The sequence below is a fragment of the Mauremys reevesii genome, linkage group 6 (genome assembly GCF_016161935.1).
Source record: "Mauremys reevesii isolate NIE-2019 linkage group 6, ASM1616193v1, whole genome shotgun sequence".
NCBI lineage: Eukaryota > Metazoa > Chordata > Testudines > Geoemydidae > Mauremys > Mauremys reevesii.
Genome location: NC_052628.1, coordinates 52,292,580 through 52,310,972, shown reverse-complemented (window position 1 = coordinate 52,310,972; position 18,393 = coordinate 52,292,580). Strand labels below are relative to the sequence as shown.

Genomic DNA, 18,393 nt, shown 5'->3' with positions numbered 1-18,393 from the left:
CTCCTTTGAGCAGGGGGTTGGACTAGATAACACCTGAGGTTCCTTCCAACTCTGATATTCTATGATTCTATGAAAATTGACAGGAATGAGCCCATATCAATATAACACAACATTCCTACTCCTATTTTGGGCGTGTTAAAATAATTGGAACTAACAGCCTTCTATTTTGATCTAAAATAACTGTGTGATTATCATTTGGGTTATTGCTTCTTCTGATTCTTCCTCTATTCCACTATCCTCCTCACTGCTTCCTTCCATAGCCTCAAACATATTTTCCAACTCTTCCTCCATCATGTTCATTAAGTCTAGCATTTCCTACTTATCAATTCCTGGTATATTTTTGAACCAATTTCTGGCCATGCTCTTTCTTACTTCCTTTCTTTTCTTTTCTGCCTTTTTTACTTGCTACTTTCCCCTTTTCCCTATTTATTTAAAACAAAAAGTATTATTATTATTATTCTCATGTTTAACTTATATAATTCTACTATTAGTTATTTTATTCCTAATCCTGATTTATTATTTCTCTTGTTTGCTATGTTATCTTAACTTATTTCTATAATTATTATTGCCACTAAACTTATTCTATGCTTATAGTTATTATTTATTACTAAACTTAACACTTATTTACTACTTGATTAAACTTTATTTACTACATACTTAGTTATTCTTTTTTTACTTGTATTGTTCTGTTCCCCTGTATTCCATAGTACTTTTGCAGTTATATCAATCATTCAATTCAGCCTTTTTATGACATCTGTTTCAATAAGTCCTCTACGGCCAATTCTCATGTTTGCCAAACCAAATCTTACATTATCTATCCGTTTAACACCTATGTTGATGGATAGAGGAATACTTGAAGGAATGTGTATCTGTTCTCCTATAAGCATATACATGTCTCCTGACATATATGATATAATATCTACATTTATTGCTGTATTGATTAATGAAAGAAACAATCCAGTATCCATATAGCAGAGTGTTTCAATTTCTGCTTCAATAATTCAGATTGGAACCAATGGGCTGTCAATCTAAATATATCTGGGATACAATTAATGGAGAAGTTTCTTCCTCTTCAGACTCCTCCTCTATTCCACTCTCTTCGTTATCTGTTATTTCTACTTCAGCTGGTCTTATAAGTTCATCTACTGGCATATCTAGATCTAGTAAGTCTTTCATCTCTTCATTATTCATCATATTTCCCATTTCCTCTTCATTCATATCTGGCACTTCCCCAAAATATGCTGCCATGCCATCTCATTTATCTATTCTATTCTTCCCTTTTCTTTCTCTAGGAAAAGAAAATGTACTATTTACTTATATATACTGTGGCAAACCCAGGACAAATTGCTACAAAGAGAGGGGTAGTAATTAGTCTCAGGGGGGGTTAAAAGGCCTCTCCCTATCCACTGACGAGAGATAGCCATGGGGAAATAAGGTTCAGTTGGAAAAGGAGTTACCAGGGAACTAACTAGGTTCAGCTGGCCCCAACTGCTGGAGACCTTTTAAAACCCTCCCTGGCATGGAAGCGGGGGGGAGTGAGAGAAGCTGCCAGCAAGTTAGGTGTAGCAAGGCTCTGAACCCTTCCAGCAAGGAAGGCTGCACTCTGTCCCCAGAAGGGGAGAAACCCAGCACAAGGAACTGACTGAGGGAGGGATCAGACAGACCCCGTGTGACCTGGAAGGATTTTGCTTTGCCCAAGCCTGGTTCTCCAAGGCTAAAAAGGACTGAGCCTGCTGAGGAGAAGCAGGTACTTTGCCACAATACATTTGCATACTTTATCTTACTTAGAAAACATTTCTTTCTAAGTCTATTGAGCATTGCTGTGCTGTCAGAATATCCATTCCCATTATTCTGACTCTGTTCTCCCCTAGGTTCATGATTCCAGAACATATACCATATACTGTCTCATTTCCCATCTTAACTATTAGTGGTAATGTTTGCAGAATTTCACTTGATATTTCTAATACCCCTTGTACTGTGACTATTTCTGGGGAGAAATATGAGAGGAAGTCTGCTGAATTATGTATATTTAACACTGAGTATGTAGATCCTGTGTCTAGATAGCACAGGTGTTGGATTTTTCTGTTATCTATGCTGAATTTTGCAATCAGTCTTCCGTTATGATCTCTCCATAAAGGATTTATTACTTGAGGTGGTTGCCCCTCCAATTGGTAACTTGTGCTATCGTTCGGGATGATTGGTCTACCCTCAAACTCTGATTAATTGGTTCCACTATAATTAGACTTTCCAAAAATTCATCTAAATCTTGCTTTGTCCAATCTGGATATGAATACCACCTCTCCTCATCCCATATCTCATTCTCTTCTCTCTGCTTTTTTTATTTTATCCTTTTTCTGTCCCTTCGATAAGAGAAATATATTTATTACTATTTTAGTTCCTTCTTCCATCTTTTCAGTTGTGATGAATGAAACCATTTTGACATCTCTCTTTTTCTATAATTATTATTGAAATTTATCAGATCTAATTATTCTGTTTTTTATTTTTAATCAAAACATATTGGAGAGGAACTTAACACTTTATTTTTACTTCATAAAGTTCTTAATTTTTATTGCCACTGAGGATCCAAATTAATTCCTATTCTTTGTACTAACTAAAAATGTGGCACCAGTATCTATTAACATATCTTATCTGGATGCTCCCCTATTAAATTCTACATATCCAGTGGGTCTTCCCCAATCATCTGGTTTTAAAAGTGCCATTAGATCAGCATGATCATTTGATGACATCAGGGAGATAGGAAGTGCTTGACCTCCCTACACTTGCTCTCTGGAGCATGGCCGAGTCATAGATATGCTCCTTTCATGGTTAGCTAATTTCTGAAGCAATTTGCCAGTAGGCAACCCATCAATTTGATGTATAGGCTCATACTGCAATAACTTTTTTTCCAAAGCCAAACTTTTCCAGAATCACAAACTTTCCCTTCTTTATAAGAGACAAACTTTCTATTTTTATTTTCTCCTTTATTTTGCCTGCTTTGCTGATTTCCTTGTCCTTTTAGACCATTATTGGAAAAGGTCGCCACTGATACTACTTTAGGTTTTTTCCTTGGGGGCGGCCATCCTTTCTGTATTTTACCTTCACCCGTTTCTATACTGTTTTAAAGCAGTGTCTGAATTATTAAACATTACTGCTGTTTTTATTGTTATACCAAATTGTGAAACTAATGCTTCTTCAGATTGTAATACATTACATACCATGGTACCTTTCTGTTTATGCATTAATTCCCAAGTCACACCTGACTCTGGGTTTTTATTCTACCCATTATTCCTCCTTAGGAAAACTTCTTACAAAATCAGAATCCCCTCCTGGAAAGAAAGATTTCACCTTTCTTTTCCAGCTATTCATATTACTTTCAAAGGGGAATCCCGAAAAGGTTTCTGAACTTGTACCAGGGCTGATCTTGTTCTCTTCTTTTGCTCCTGTGAGTTCAACTTTGATACTCACCACAGCACTGCTTTCCTGAGCTGTGCTTTTAATTACCTGCATAGCCTGCCATTCTGTAAGCAAGCCTCTTTTTACTGGTCATACTCATGGTCAGTTATAGTCTGCTGGTTCTGTGACCTCAGAACCAGATCTACTACTTCCTGTGTGGTCATACATTTTCCCCTAAAACAGCAATCTGGTTTTTCTAACTCTTTAAGCCGTTGCTTATCACAAATGTGCTGCAGCTTTTCACTCTGCACCCCAGTCCTCACACCTTCTTCCTGTTATGTGGAGTTCTCAGCATCAAGCTGAAACCTCCCCTCACAACAAAACTTCAGTTGCTGCCCTTGGACACAGGGCAGCACAGCCTAATGGCTAGAGTCAATATGGCAGGGAAAGGTGGGGGCACCACTGGGGGAAATGATGGCCTGGGTAGAGAAGCCTGGGACTGCCCGGCTCCTCCGGGCCCTAACCCAGGGACCTAACAGTGATGAGTGGTCCATCACTGGGTCAGCATGGAATCCTACCAAAACACGCTGACCTCTCTTAGGTGGGAGATACCACTCGCTCACCCTCCCTGGGTCACTTCCTACTGTAGTTCCAAGAGCTGCTGTCCATGGGGTGTCAGGATCTCTGAGCTCCTCATCATGGATGGTCCTCCATGGCTCCTTGGGCTCCAGGCCTCCAATATGGCTTGCAGGGTCTCTGGCTCTTGAAGACAAGGGCTGTGGCAGCTCTTTAGCTGGAGCTTCAGCCAAAGGTCCTTCCTCTCTAGCAGTCAGCCCAGAATGAGCCGGGCTGCTCCCTTTTATACTAAGGCAGCAGTTGGAGCATGCCCAGCACAGTCTGAGGGGTGGGACTTCTGCTGCCCACAGTGTGAGGTTAACCCTTCCTTCTCCAGTGCGGGGTATGCACACCTCGTAACACAACCCCACCCTTAAGAGGTGGGTGGTTGGTCCCTCTCTCCTCTCCTCCTAGCCTGGAGAAGATGTCCACACTGGCATGAGCCTTAGAAGGTTGATGAAAGATGTGGAAATCATATGATGGGAGTGAGAGGGGGGTGTCCTTGGTTGTTGTCCTTCCTGCTGTGCAGCCACTGGAGGGGTGCATGGTCAGTAATCTATGTGAAGGTGCTGCCGAGTAGATAGTAGTGCAGGGTGTTAATAGCCCATTTTACCTCCAAGGCCTCTGTTAGGGTTTCCCCTGCACTCTGAACTCTGGGGTACAGATGTGGGGACCTGCATGAAAGACCCCCTAAGCTTATATTCTACCAGCTTAGGTTAAAACTTCTCCAAGGCACAAATTCCTTTCCTTGTCCTTCGATGGTATATTGCTGCCACCACCAAGCGATTTTCGCAAAAATACAGGGAACAGTCACTTGGAATCCCTATCCCCCCCAGTATATCCCCCAAGCGCCTTCACCCCCTTTCCTGGGAAGGCTTGAGACTAAAATACCAACCAGTTGCCTTAGCAATGTGAGCACAGAGCAGACTCCTTGTCTTCAGGACACTGAAATCAATCAGGTTCTTAAAAGAAGAACTTTATTTATAAAGAAAAAAGTAAAAGAATCACACCTGCAAAATCAGGATGGAAGGTAACTTTTACAGGGTAATAAAAAAAAATATCTAAAACACAGAAGATTCCCCTCTGGGCTCAGCTTCACAATTACAAAACAGGAATGAAACTACCTTTTTAGCACAGGAAAATTCACAAGCCAAAACGAAAGATAACATAACACATTTCCTTGCCCTACTCACAGTTTCTGTGGTTTTAAATGTATTATTCTAGGTATAAGCAGCAAAGAATCCTGTGGCACCTTATAGACTAACAGACGTTTTGGAGCATGAGCTTTCGTGGGTGAATACCCACTTCATCGGATGCATGTCTACGTCCAATGAAGTGGGTATTCACCCACGAAAGCTCATGTTCCAAAATGTCTTAGTCTATAAGGTGCCACAGGATTCTTTGCTGCTCTTACAGATCCAGACTAACACGGCTACCCCTCTGATACTATTCTAGGTATATGTTTCAGGTACCTGCTTGGCTTCTCTCTCTGTCCAGAGAGGGAACAACCCACAGAACAACAAAACAAATTCTTCCCCCAAGTTTTAAGTATCTTCTTTCCTTATTGGTCCTTCTGGTCAGGTGCCAACTAGGTTATTTGAATTGCTTATCCCTTTATAGATAAGTCAATCCAGTACAGCTGCCAAGCATACATAAAGGTTGCTACTGTTCTCCCTATATTCATGACAACCTCCTTCTTGATCGTGAAGTAATATGTTTCTCTAGAGAACAGCTTATGACTCAGATATAAGATGGGGTGTTCTTCCCCATTGATTTCCTGTGATAAGACAGCCCCTAATTCCACTTCAGAGGCATCCATTTGCAGTATGAAGTCCTTTGAGAAATCTGGATGTATGAGAACTGGTTCCTGAGCTAGCCATTTCTTCAGGGTCTGGAATGCCTCCTTACACTTACTGGACCACCACACTTGTCCAGGTTGAGAATTTTTGGTCAGGTCAGAGAGGGGGGCCACTATTATTGGGATGTGAGGCATGAAGCTCCGATAGTATCTGGCCAACCCCAGGAGTTGGCACACTTGCCTTTTTGTTGTCAGCCTTGGGGTATCAGTTAGAGCTCGCAGCTTGTCAATCAGAGGGTGTACCTTGCCCCCTTCCACTATACACCCAAGGTAGGCCTGTCTGAGATGGCATTTTGCAGGGTTGGCTAGGAGACCTGCATCCTGAAGGACCTTGAAAATGCTGGTTAGGTGTCGAAGGTGGTCCTCCCTGCTGCAGCTATAGATCACAATGTCATCTATGTGTGCTGTTGTGTATCGGTTGTGAGGCTGCAGTACTCAGTTTATCAGTCGCTGGAAGGTAACAGCTGCCCCATGTAGTCTGAAAGGCACTGTTATGAACTGGAAGAGGCCATATGGAGTAGGAAAGGCAGTCTTCACCTGGAAGTTTCGTGTCAGGGGTATCCGCTAATACCCCTGTTAGATCTAAGGTAAACAAATATTTGGCTCCCCCTAATCCAGGGATAGGCAATCATTTTTGCAGGGGGGCCATTCCATGAATTTTGGTAAGTCATCACAGGCCGCACATTTCTTATTAATGAAATTACCTTACCATCTGTTGTAGAAAGACCTCATTATGTTCTTTACATAACAAAGTAATTAAACTTAATAACAATTAACTGAATACATGGTTATCCAAAGATTATCTTAGAAGGCAATTTATATTGCAAACCATTTTCTGAACACTCGTAAAATTTGTAATAACACTAATGCTAAACTTCTACTTACAAATTACATTCATTATTAAAATTAAGTGTAAAAGACCAAATGAAACTCAGTGTGAAGAAGAAAGTCTCCGATGGGCATTAACAAGGGAGGTGAAGTCAGGTGTCATTTCTGTTGTTGCAATGTGGAGCACTGCTGCAAGGTAGTCATCATTGATCAAAGATCTGTTCTTTGATTTATTGAATTTCATCACAGAAAATATCTGCTCTCAGATGTAAGTTGATCCGAACAGTACAAACATCTTTTGGGCATAAGCCTTGATCTTTGGAAAGTTCTGCTCATTGAGAGATGCGTAAAACCTCGGAAGTGGTGCTGATGTGAATTGCTCTGCAAGCAATGCATCACACTGCAAGTGAATAAACTCAAGTTGGAGGTCACTTGGAACATTGTTCACATCACATGTGAAGGGAGAGGAGATCAAAGCCATATCATTTTCTATCATTCTAAAATCCTCAAAGCGGTGAGAAAATTCAGCATGCACAGCGAGCAGTAACGACATGTATCTTTATGGGTTCTGGTCAGATATTATAATCTGTTGCAAAGTGGGGAAGTGTGTGAACTGCTTATTTCCAATCTGATGGGGGGGGTGGAAGCAGCAACTTTGTCAAGACGGACTTGATAAGGGAATGAATACATGTCATGAGCATGTCAGTCTCAATTTCAGTTAGTTCATGTGACCCGTAACATCAATGGCAAATGTGAAATCAGAGAGCCAGTTCACATTGTTCAATTGAGGGAAATCCACATCTTTTCCTTTCATTTAAAAATAAAAAAAAATCAATCTCTGCTCTCAGATCCTACACTTTTTTTCAGAAATTTCCCCATCTAAGCCATTTAACATTTGTATGGTACTGAACATCCCTGAGCTCTGACTCAGACTCCTCCAGCAGCGAGACAAATTGCCTGTGGTTTAATGCTCTTGCTCTAATAAAGTTGACCAGTTTTGCAACTGTACCCATGACATTGCTTAATTTCAGAACACTTTTGCAGAGGACTTCTTGGTGAATAATGCAATGTAGAAAAATTATTTTCTGCTCTGGGTTTGTTTCTGTCACTTGATCTTGTATTCTTTTCAACAATCCAACATTTTTGCCTGTCAGATTAGGGCTTCCATCAGTGGACACACTTGCCAATTTCTTCCATTCCAACCTCACTCAGGTGGAAGATACCACTCGCTCACCATCCCAGGTCACTTCCTATCGTAGTTCCAGGAACTGCTGTCCGTGGGCTGTCAGGGTTTCCGAGCTCCTCACACTCTTCCAAAATCTTACTGGCCAAGTAATGATTTAACCTGAGTATAATTACAATCTTGGTCACATCTGAGTGACAAGTTTCACTTGCCTTTCAAACCTGCATGGCTGCCAGACCCTTCTTAAATTTTCTTACAAATTCTAATCGCCCGTTTACTTGGATGATTGCTCACTGCCTCTTATACCACCAATCTTAGCCAGTCACTGGGACTAGGACTCTAGTGGCCCACCAATCCCAACCCATCACGGGGTCAGGACTCTAGTGGTTTTAGCAATGAGGTACTATACTTAGTCTATGGGATAGAGCCTGACTCCCGAGGCCTTCTCCTTCTGACCCCAGAACCTGCCTCCCTTTCAATTAGGTTCCACCCTCCTTGGGGGTCCTCCAAAGATTGCTCCAGGAGCAGAAAATAAACAAACAAAACTGTTCTTGTGATCACCCTCTCCTTTTGTAGTTGTGATCTCTTGAACACTCAAAACAAAAACTCTATGAGAGCCTGACTTCTGAGGCCTTCTGCTTCCTTCCTGGTGCCAGACCTCTATGACCATAGAATTATTCACTGTAACTATACTGACCCCGTAGATCAGTCTAAAATGTGTTCACCACGATTACAGGATTATATATTTTTTTATTATACTGACCCTTTCACCAGCCCTAACTAGTATTCTACGCTTCCTGATTTTACTGGGGTGAATGGCTCCAGCATCAATATAAATGACAATTAATTCTTAATTGCTAAGACTTTACTTGGGTTTCTTTACTTTTCTTTTAAGTACCTGATCTTTGGTGCATCATCCTTTCCTGAATCCAGCCTGAATGAAAGGCATCTGAGGACTGACTACTCATTAATCTGGATCAGAATTACTCTCTGTATCATCTTACAGGTAAAATACAGCAGAGAAATCAGTCTGTAGCTCTTTGGTCTATCAGTGGTTTCTGTGGCTTGGGAACAGCTATGGTCTTTGCTCTGCACTGGACTTTTGGGATGCTACAGTCCTGGGTACAGAAATTCAGAAATCGAAGCAGCAACTTTTGATCATTGGCCCAAAGAGAGAGACAAGTTTGTTATGGATGTTACATAGATTAGGAGCCTTGTTAGGCTGCAATTGATGTATAAACAGATCGAACTCTTGATCACACTCAGAGCCTGAATCTCTAAGCAAACATCACTTTTAATTGCATGGCTGAAAACTTTCTCCATTAGGAGCACTGCCGTTGGCTACCAGCTGAGATGCAATAGAGTTTACAGGGATATTCCCTCTTGTCTAGACTAGAATCTCCTCTCAGTCTCTTAACAGCTTGCCAGGCTTTTGACTAGAATGCATGAAGTTCAATTTGGAGACAGTTTCCTTTCACTGTTCTTGCGTGGTTTGATCTAGAAGGTAAAAAAGGTCTCTCCACTTTTGTCAAAAATCTCCTGTTCATTTTTTTCTGGATTTAAATTCCTGATATAGTCTGAGTGCATCAGATGGCCATCCAGAAATTAATTGTTAATGTAATCCCTGAGCTATACGTTTCACTGACTTAAAAAAATTGTATATAGTAAATGAATTAGTATTAAAAATAATGTAGGAAATAGGTCAACAAAAAAAGAACTGATAACATGTGCAACATCTGATTAATAGGATTAAAAGGCTGAAGCTTAGAAAAGAAAAAAAAATCAGAGAATGAGAAAAGTTAAAAGGGATTGTCACTTGGGATCCAAAGGAAATAATTTTTTAATGAGCCTAGATGGACATGCAGGAAAGAACAACAGTCTTAAAAATAGAAGTTGTCTTTATCTGGTGATTCTTCAATGGGATCACTTGCCTGAATAAACATTAATCACGTGAGTAAAGTTTGCAGGATCAGACCCCGAGAGGGGGGGAAAAACACGTAAAGCAAAGGAAATGATCCATATTTTTAGAGTCTATAAAATGAATGTTACCAATGAGAGTAAGCAGAGCACAGTTGAACCTAGATGTGTTCAGCAACAAAAGCTTTTGGTTTTGGAAATTTATCCAGACAAAACTTGTCCTCAGACTTTAATGAGGAAATATGTCAAAAGTTGCTCTTTCAAAATACGCTCATATAAATGGTTATTTATGAGTGCAAGGGCTGATGTGTATGCACAAAGACCTGTTTCACATGCAAAACGAATATTTGACAAAAACACTATACAAATCAATACAGCAATCTCAATGCACTTTACAACATTAATTATGTCTCACAAAACCCATGTGAAATAGGTACTGTAAAGATTATTATACTGTACCTATTTTATAGATTTTACAATGGCAATTTCCTGATTGCACATGCATATATATATATTAGGGCTGTTGATTAATCACAGTTAACTAAAAAAAAATTAACTGTGATTAAAAATATTAATTGCGATTAATTGCACTGTTAAACAATAGAATACCAATTGACATTTATTAAATATTTGTGAATGTTTCTACATTTTCAAATATATTGATTTCTATGACAACACAGAATACAAAGTGTACAGTGCTCACTTTATATTATTATTTTTTATTGCAAATATTTGCATTGCCCATGATCTGCCCTCAAACCTCCCTCTCCTTCTTTCCGCTCTGCGTGTGCCTCCAGTGCTGGCTGGGGCTGGGGCTGCACTGCCCTCCCTCCGAGTGTTATCTCAAAGGGGAGCCAAGATAACTTTGAATGTGTAAAGTGGTGTAGGTATTGGAACAGAAACAAGCCCCTTTTTCTCAAAAGAGCAGATTTGTCCTCTGCCATATCTGTCACCGGTGGAGTGGTACAGATCTCCTCCCCTCTCCCCTTGTGTGGTGCACAATATATATAACTGACAAGAGATAAGATTTAAAACAAACAGGTAAATGTATTAGGGGATAGAATTATACAGATAGGGAAGGGGTAAATGTAAATTACTAATAGCTATATAACAAACAAACCCAGTGACGCAGCAGCTCTTCCCTGTGAGCATGAAGCTCAACCCCAAGAATGAAACTAAACCCACCCTGGCATTCAAGAAATACAACCCTCAACTTAGAAACCATAATTGCTTTCTCACCCAATTCCCAGCGCTTCAATGGCGGCAGTGAAGCCCAAGACCTCTACTCTGTAGGTAATTGAAACCCTTGGAGGAGGAACACTGGAGAGTCCCTCAATGGATGTCAGGACAGAAGAAGTGGACCAGGGACCCTCTGAATGGTGACGTTCTCCAGGTGCAGGACAGGTAAGATGGTAATGTGTCGTCTTCTTTTCTTTTCATTCCGGGAATGAATGGTGTTCTTCGCTGATGCACAAGTGCCACAAAGACCCAAAACCACACACACAGTTGCTATGATGGACTGCCCCATCAGCCTGCGATCATAGTTCTTTTATAGAATCTATGGAGGGAAATCATAGTACAATCTGTAATAAGGCAGAAAACAGTCTGAGGTGCTGGAACCTTGGGGATTGCTCAGTGGTGGGAAAAACCTGTCTAGTCCAGTTTTATCCAGACCAGGCTGACAGTGTACAGAAGGTCACAAGATGGAGTCCCAAGATGTTTTCAAGGTGCCACACACAGTTTTCAGACTCCATCTTGGATAGCCACAGTTTCCTTAAAATCACTGATCATTGGGTCTGATACCCACACAATAAACCGTGTGTAATGAACCAGAGAACAATACAACAGTCCATACCCAACACTGGTGCTCTGGGGCTGGGAGGGGATTGAGGCTGTGAGCCACCCACCCTCTTATTGTTCCTGATCTGGGGTGGGGGGAGCTAGCCTGGGGCAGGAGCTGGTGTATTTGGTGGGGGAGGGGGCTCTGGGGTCTGGTGAGGGGGGAGGGGCACAATTGGAAGGGGCAGGGCCTTGGGCAGAAGGGGCAGGACTGGAGGCTAGCCTCCCCCAGCTGGTGGTTCATGTGCTGCCCACGGCTGGCACTGTGGAGAGAGGAGGCTGTGCAGTCTCAGCTCTGCTCCAGCTATAGGAACTTCAATACCTATGGTCAGATTTCTCATGGCATGTCGGATAAGGGCTATGAACGGGATGTGCATCAGTGCTGTGTGAAGATAAGTGAGCTGAGGCAGGCGTACTAGAAGGCAAATGAGTCAAACTGTTGCTCTTGCACTGAAGACCTGCAATTTCTATAAGGGCTGGACACCATCCTCAGTGGTGACCCCACCTCCACTGCCAAGAGCCCCCTGAACACTTCAGCAGGGCTGGAAACAGTGGACAGTGGAATCAACCCCCAGGGTAAAGGCAAGGATGAGGAGCTTGAGTTGGAGCATGATGTGGAGCACACGGCAGGGTTGTCTGGTTGTGCGGTGAGTCAGGATTTCTTTTCCACTCTGGAAGGGTCTAGGCAGTCCCAAAGGTCCATCTCTGGTGCACATGATGCAGGACAGGAGAGCTCTGGTAAGTGAACTTCTTGAGTTGATGCTGCTCGGTTATACAAGGTAGATCTGTCTCACTTTGTATATTCTAGAAGTGGGTGAAGGGATAGAAATGTAGAAGACTAGTTGTGTTTGTGTTTGCTTCACATTCCCCTATGCAGTTAAGCAGTGTGGCAGAACAGTGTGTTAATGCACACTGAGATTTCACAGAAATCCTTCAGAGCTCTCTAGGAAGCCTTCCTGGAGGTACTCGCCAATCCTTGCCAAAGGTACCTTGGCAGAACTGCTTTGTTCCTTCCCCCGCTGAACTTTCCCATGCCAATTGGAAATCACCTGTGTAGGGACCAAAGCAGCACACAGGTGAGCAGCATAGAGACCTGGTCTGAAGCTGCACGCATGCAGAAGATGCACCCTTGCATCCTTGCTTATCCTCAGCAGTGGGATATCAGCTTCAATGACCTCATCTGTGGAAAATGGTGGCAGAATTTACAATATTGTCCCTAGTTGCCTGCGGTGATCCCCTTAAAAAGCCACGTAGGCCTTTTGCCCCATCTTGAGTGCCCCTTCCGCAACCCAGGTTGAACTCACCGTGTTTAGGGGGTTTGCCAAGCTGTATGCTTGCCAAGGGGCAGTGAGAAACTGATTCTCATTTAAAAAGAGGTGCATTTTACTATGCTTCAATGCTGTGCATACACTAACAATCATACTTCTATTTCTTGTTCTTTTGCAGATGTGGTCTTCAGGGAAAGCCCCAGTAGTGGATTAATCACTGAACCAACAGGGCCCGTGCCCTGGGGCCCTGGCCAACTGCCCCCTCCCGATTCTGCTGCATGGTGGGTGGGTGAGGCAGGGGAAGCTCCCATACCCCCCAACTCCATTCCCACTGAAGCTATGGGATGGGGGAAGCCCCCCAGAAGAACCCCCAACTCCATCCTTGGCAGAAGCCCCCAGGTGGGGAAAGCCCTCCAGCAGCCCTCGTACCTGGCAGAGGAAGCTCCCAGGGCCCCAACACCAGCAGAAGCCTCAGGGCAGCAGGGGAAGCCCCCGTGCCCAACTCTGCTCTCTGGCAAAAGTTCTGGGAAGGCGGGAGAAGCCCCGGCACCTTGACCCTGGTCCCCGGCAGAACCGTGGGGGTGCCAGGGGAAGCCCCAGCTTCGGCCCTGGGACTGGAGGAGCTCTCACACCCCGCTGCAGCCTGAGGGCCCTGGTGCACGGACAGAGCTTCTCCAGTTTTGGGGCTACAGTGTGGGGAGCATAAAGGAGCAAATGAGTTGTGGGATGGGTGGAATGGGAGGGACCCTGGGTGGAACAGGGTGTAGTCCCAGGGGAAGGGGCAGAAAGAGGTTGAGTTGTGAGGCAGCCACAGGTGGAAGGGGGCAGAACAGGGATGGGACCTCAGGTGGAAGGGTTGGGGAAGAGGCCCCCACTTGCTCTGGCCCATAGCCTTGGGAAACCTTAATCTACCTCTGCAAACCCCCTGAACACTGGTGAAGCACTTCCTCCAGATAAGGAAGCGACCAAGAAGGAGAAAGGAGGAAATGTTTCAAGAGGTGCTCCAATCCTCAGAGGCCAAAAAACAAGAATGCAGGGCCTGGAAGGAGACTTTTAAATAAAATTATAAAATAGACAGGCAGGACAGAAAAAAGAGCCAAAGTGAATTTTAATGGGCCAGGAGTAGAAGATAAAAGTTATAGAGGAGCAAACGGAGATGTTAAAGTCCCTAATCACTGCTGCAGGGTGAATTCATGCATGCTCCTTCCTCCCCTGCAGCGGAAACAAAACTGCTTTCCATGCCCTCCCCAAACATTCCTTGCAACTTCCTGGCCCATCTTGGTACCCTGTTCACCCCACCTCTTCGAACAGCTTCCAGAATGATAGCTGGACTTACACACAGCTATAACAGTCTACACTACCTTTCATTGTTATCTCCCTTCCCACCAAGCCTTTTGTGTGTGGTGTTAAATGGTATTTAATAAAAACGTTCTCTCTGGAAGATAACCAATCTTTATTAGTCTCCTACACACGGTGGTTACTGGAATTAATACACAGTGGTAATTTGATCATTTCCTGAGTACAAATCACAGTCAGGAATCATCAAAATTTTAATGCAAGGCACCAAGTTAACAAAGTATAGTAGAGTGCAGCATATTAAGACACATTACGGGAGCTCATTGTCAAAATAGCTCCTCAAAGCCTCCCTGATTCAAATAGCCTCTGTTGTGTTCCTCTAATAGTCTTAGTATCTGGCTGCTCAAAACCAGCCACCAGGAGATCTGCTGTTGCACTCTACCCTGGGGGGAAACTTTTCACCCTTAGCCTCACAAATATGGAGAGCAAAGCAGGCTGCTATGACCAGGGGAATATTTTCCTCATTTAGGTCTGACCTGCCATAAAGGTAGCACCAGCATGCTATTAATCTGCTAAAGGCACATTCTATGGTCATTCTGCACCTGCTCAGCCTATTGTTGAAGCATACTTTGCTGCTATCCAGGTTTCCCATGTAAGGCTTCATGAGCCATGGGAGTAAGGGCTATGCTGGGTCCCACAGGATCATTATGGGCATTTCAGCATTCCCCACTGGAATTTTCTGGTCTGGAAAGAAAGTTCCTGCTTTCAGCTTTCTGTAAAGGCCAGTGTTCCTAAAGATGCATGGGTCATGCACCTTCCCGGACCACCCTGCACTGATATCAGTGAAACACCCATCATGATCTCCACAAGTGCCTGCAATACCATAGAGAAGTACCGTGTTCTATTGATGTACTCTGTCACAAGATGGCCTGGGGCCAAAATTGGGATATGCGTGCCATCTATTGCCCCACCGGAGTTATGGAATCCCATTGCTGCAAAGCCATCCACTAATTCATGCACATGGCCAAGAGTCACGGTCCTTCATAGCAGGATGTGATTAATGGCCCTGCACAATTACATTAACGCAACTCCAACGGGGGACTTCCTGACTCCATACTGATTTCTGACTGACTGGTAGCAGTTTGGAATTGCCAGCTTCCACCCAGCAATCGCCACATGCTTCTCCACTGATAGGGCAGCTCTCATTTAGGTGTCCTTGTGCTGCAGTGCTGGGGTGAGCTCTGCACAAAGTTCCAGGAAGGTGGTTTTCTGCATCTGAAAGTTCTGCAGCGAATGCTCGTCATCCCAGACCTACATAAATGATGCAATTCCACCACTCAGTCCTTGTTTTGCAAGTCCAAAAGTGATGGTCTATAAATGCCAGAAGTAATCTGGTGTTGTTTCTTTCCATGGCACACAGCAGGTTAGGCATCTTTGAGTCCTGTTCAGATTGGGTGCATGACCAGCCGCGATGTGTTCATAACAGTGACCAGAACAGTGAGAGCAGTGCAGGATCCATCCTTTTAGACAAAGATGATGGGTGCACAGTAAATAGGGACTGTTAAAAATGCCGCAAGACACAGTTGGAAGCCCACGGAATGATGGGACAGAAAAAACTGCATCATGGGATGTTGAGCACACACTGATGATGCACTGCGATCCACTCCACCTTCCCACAACTCCTAGCTGCAGAAGGTGGGAGTAGCACAGTGGAATAGCTACCCACAGTGCACTTCTCTCTCTGTTAATGCTAGAGCACCAACTGTGGATTGCGCTCTGCTACAGAAGGAGCATTGTGTGAACATGCACAAGCGATGTAATTATACCTGTTTTTGAGCATCAGCATAATTTGCGTCAACAACACACTGTACTGTAGACAAGGCCTTAGAATCTTCTTTGCCTAATGGCACATGGATGTCAGAAATAAGGACCCACAGTTCACCTGCTTACCTGCTAGGCAGCCTTAACAAGCACAGCTGGGTCCCAACTGGCTGGTCAAACCACCCAGTGGTCTGAGGGAGGGTCAGCAGACTTGTTCTTAAGACCAGCGGCAGGGCAGTGACTGCTCAAATCATTCACCAATGACTGCAAATGCTCCTGCACCTGATTGTTCCCAGTCCTGCTCCTGTTTAGTTCCAGTCATGTTCCTGCCTCAGACCCAGCCCTGCTCCTCTCCTGGAACCAGCCCTGCTCCTGTGTTATCCCCAGCCTTGGCCCTGCCCTGCCTCACTCCAGGTAACCCAGCTCTGAACTTCAGCTCTGATTCTTGACTTTGGCTCTGACCCTTGGCTCTGAATCCAGGCTCCCGACTCCTGCTCCAACCACTAGGTATGACCACCCATGTCCCTGTCTCTGACAATGAGACAACCCATTTTTCCATTCCTGTCTATCTAGAGCAAGTTGTATGTTGTCTGCATGATGGCAGCATCTTTTTTGATTATCTTGGGATAGGGCATTCTTTATTCTCCATGCCATTTCTTCCCTCTAGGTGAAATCCAGTCTAAGACATACCTTGTGCTTCTGCCATGGGGTAGCCTGATGATGTAGCCAAACCACCATAGCTGTCTAGTTCTCAAGGCCACAATCTGCTGAACTGTGCAGTGCAACACTTCCACACTGGTTACATAATCTCTCAAATGAATTCCCAAGTTTCTTCTTAATTCTGGTGTAATGGATTGAGCTTCTAAGTCTGTACTTCCACCTTCTGCCATGTTTCTGAGGCATAAAATAGTGTTGGAAGAACAATAACATTGTACAATCTCATTTTAGTGTGTAGATATATCTTCTTACTCTCCCAGATGTTTGACAAATGGGAAAAGGATCTACTGGGTTTACTGATTCTTGCCTACATTTCGTTAGGTGCTATCCATTAGCAGATAGTGTACTTCCAAGATAGGCCAAATCAACAACTTCTGTATTTGTCTCCATTAAATACATACATGGATTAATACATAAATACACTAGAAGCAAGAGGAAGACCAAGGACAGGGTAGGCCCATTGCTTAATGTGGGAAAGAAAACAATAACTGAAAATGTGGTGATGGCAGAAGTGTTAAATGACTTTTGTTTCAGTTTTCACCAAAAAGGTTAGTAGCGATTGGATGTTTAACTTAGTGAATGTCAGTGAAAATGAGGTAGTATCAGATCCTAAAATAGAGAAAGAACACGTAAAAAATTACTTACACAAGTTAGATGTTTTCAGATCACCAGGGCCTGATGAAATGCATTCTAGAATACTCAAGGAGCTGATTGAGGTGGTATTTGAGCCATTAGTGATTATCTTCTGAAAAAAATGAGGAGTCCTTGTGGCACCTTAGAGACTAACAAATTTATTTGGGCATAAGCTTTCGTGGGCTAGAACTCACTTCATCAGATGCATGGAGTGGAAAATACAGGAGCAGGTATAAATACTTGAAAAGATGTGATTTGTCTTACCAAGTGTGAGGTCAGTCTAACGAGACAATTCAATTGGCAGCAGGATACCAAGGGAGGAAAAATAACGTTTGAAGTGGTAACGAGGGTGGCCCATATCAGACAGTTGACAAGAAGGCATGAGTAACAGTAGGGGGAAATTAGTATTGGGGAAATTAGGTTTAGGTTTAGTAATGACCAAACCATTCCCAATCTTTATTCAGGCCTAATCTGATGGTGTCCAGTTTGTCAAGAACAAGTCACACAGTGGAAGCTTGCAAAGCCAAATTGCTACTGGTCAGTGGGCAAGCATTTTGGATTTAGAAAGTCCACAGTGGGGGCTGGTGTCATGCACGTGTGTGGGGCCATTAATTTTCTCCTGCTATGCTGGTCTGTGACTTTCCTCAATGTGCAGGACATAGTGGATGGATTTGCAACTGTGGGGGTTTGAAACTACTGTGAGGTGATAGACGGCATGCACATCCCTTGCCACAGAATACATCACTGAAAAGAGCTACTTTTCTATGGTTATGCCAAGTGAGGTTGGATCATCAGGGATGCTTCATCGATATCAGTGTGGCCTGGTCAGGGAAGGTGCATGATGTTCGCATCTTTAAGAATATAGGACTGTTCAGAAAGCTCCAAACAGGGAAATTCTTCGCCAACTGGCAGATTACTATTGGCAAAGTTGAAATGCCAATAGTGATCCTGGGAGACCCAGCCTGCCCCTTACACTCCTGGCTCTTTACTCCATTCACTGGCCACCCTGACACCACCCAGGAAAG

At 43.5% G+C, this 18,393-nt stretch overlaps 1 long non-coding RNA gene across 1 annotated transcript; it reads left to right on the top strand.

The window, feature by feature from the left end:
- The first annotated feature begins 1,541 nt into the window (after positions 1–1,541).
- On the top strand, positions 1,542–14,542 carry LOC120408530. The gene is made up of 4 exons (XR_005600757.1): positions 1,542–1,747; positions 8,773–8,883; positions 11,045–11,198; positions 13,080–14,542. It is a non-coding gene; the product is annotated as an uncharacterized LOC120408530 (long non-coding RNA).
- Positions 14,543–18,393: the final 3,851 nt, after the last annotated feature.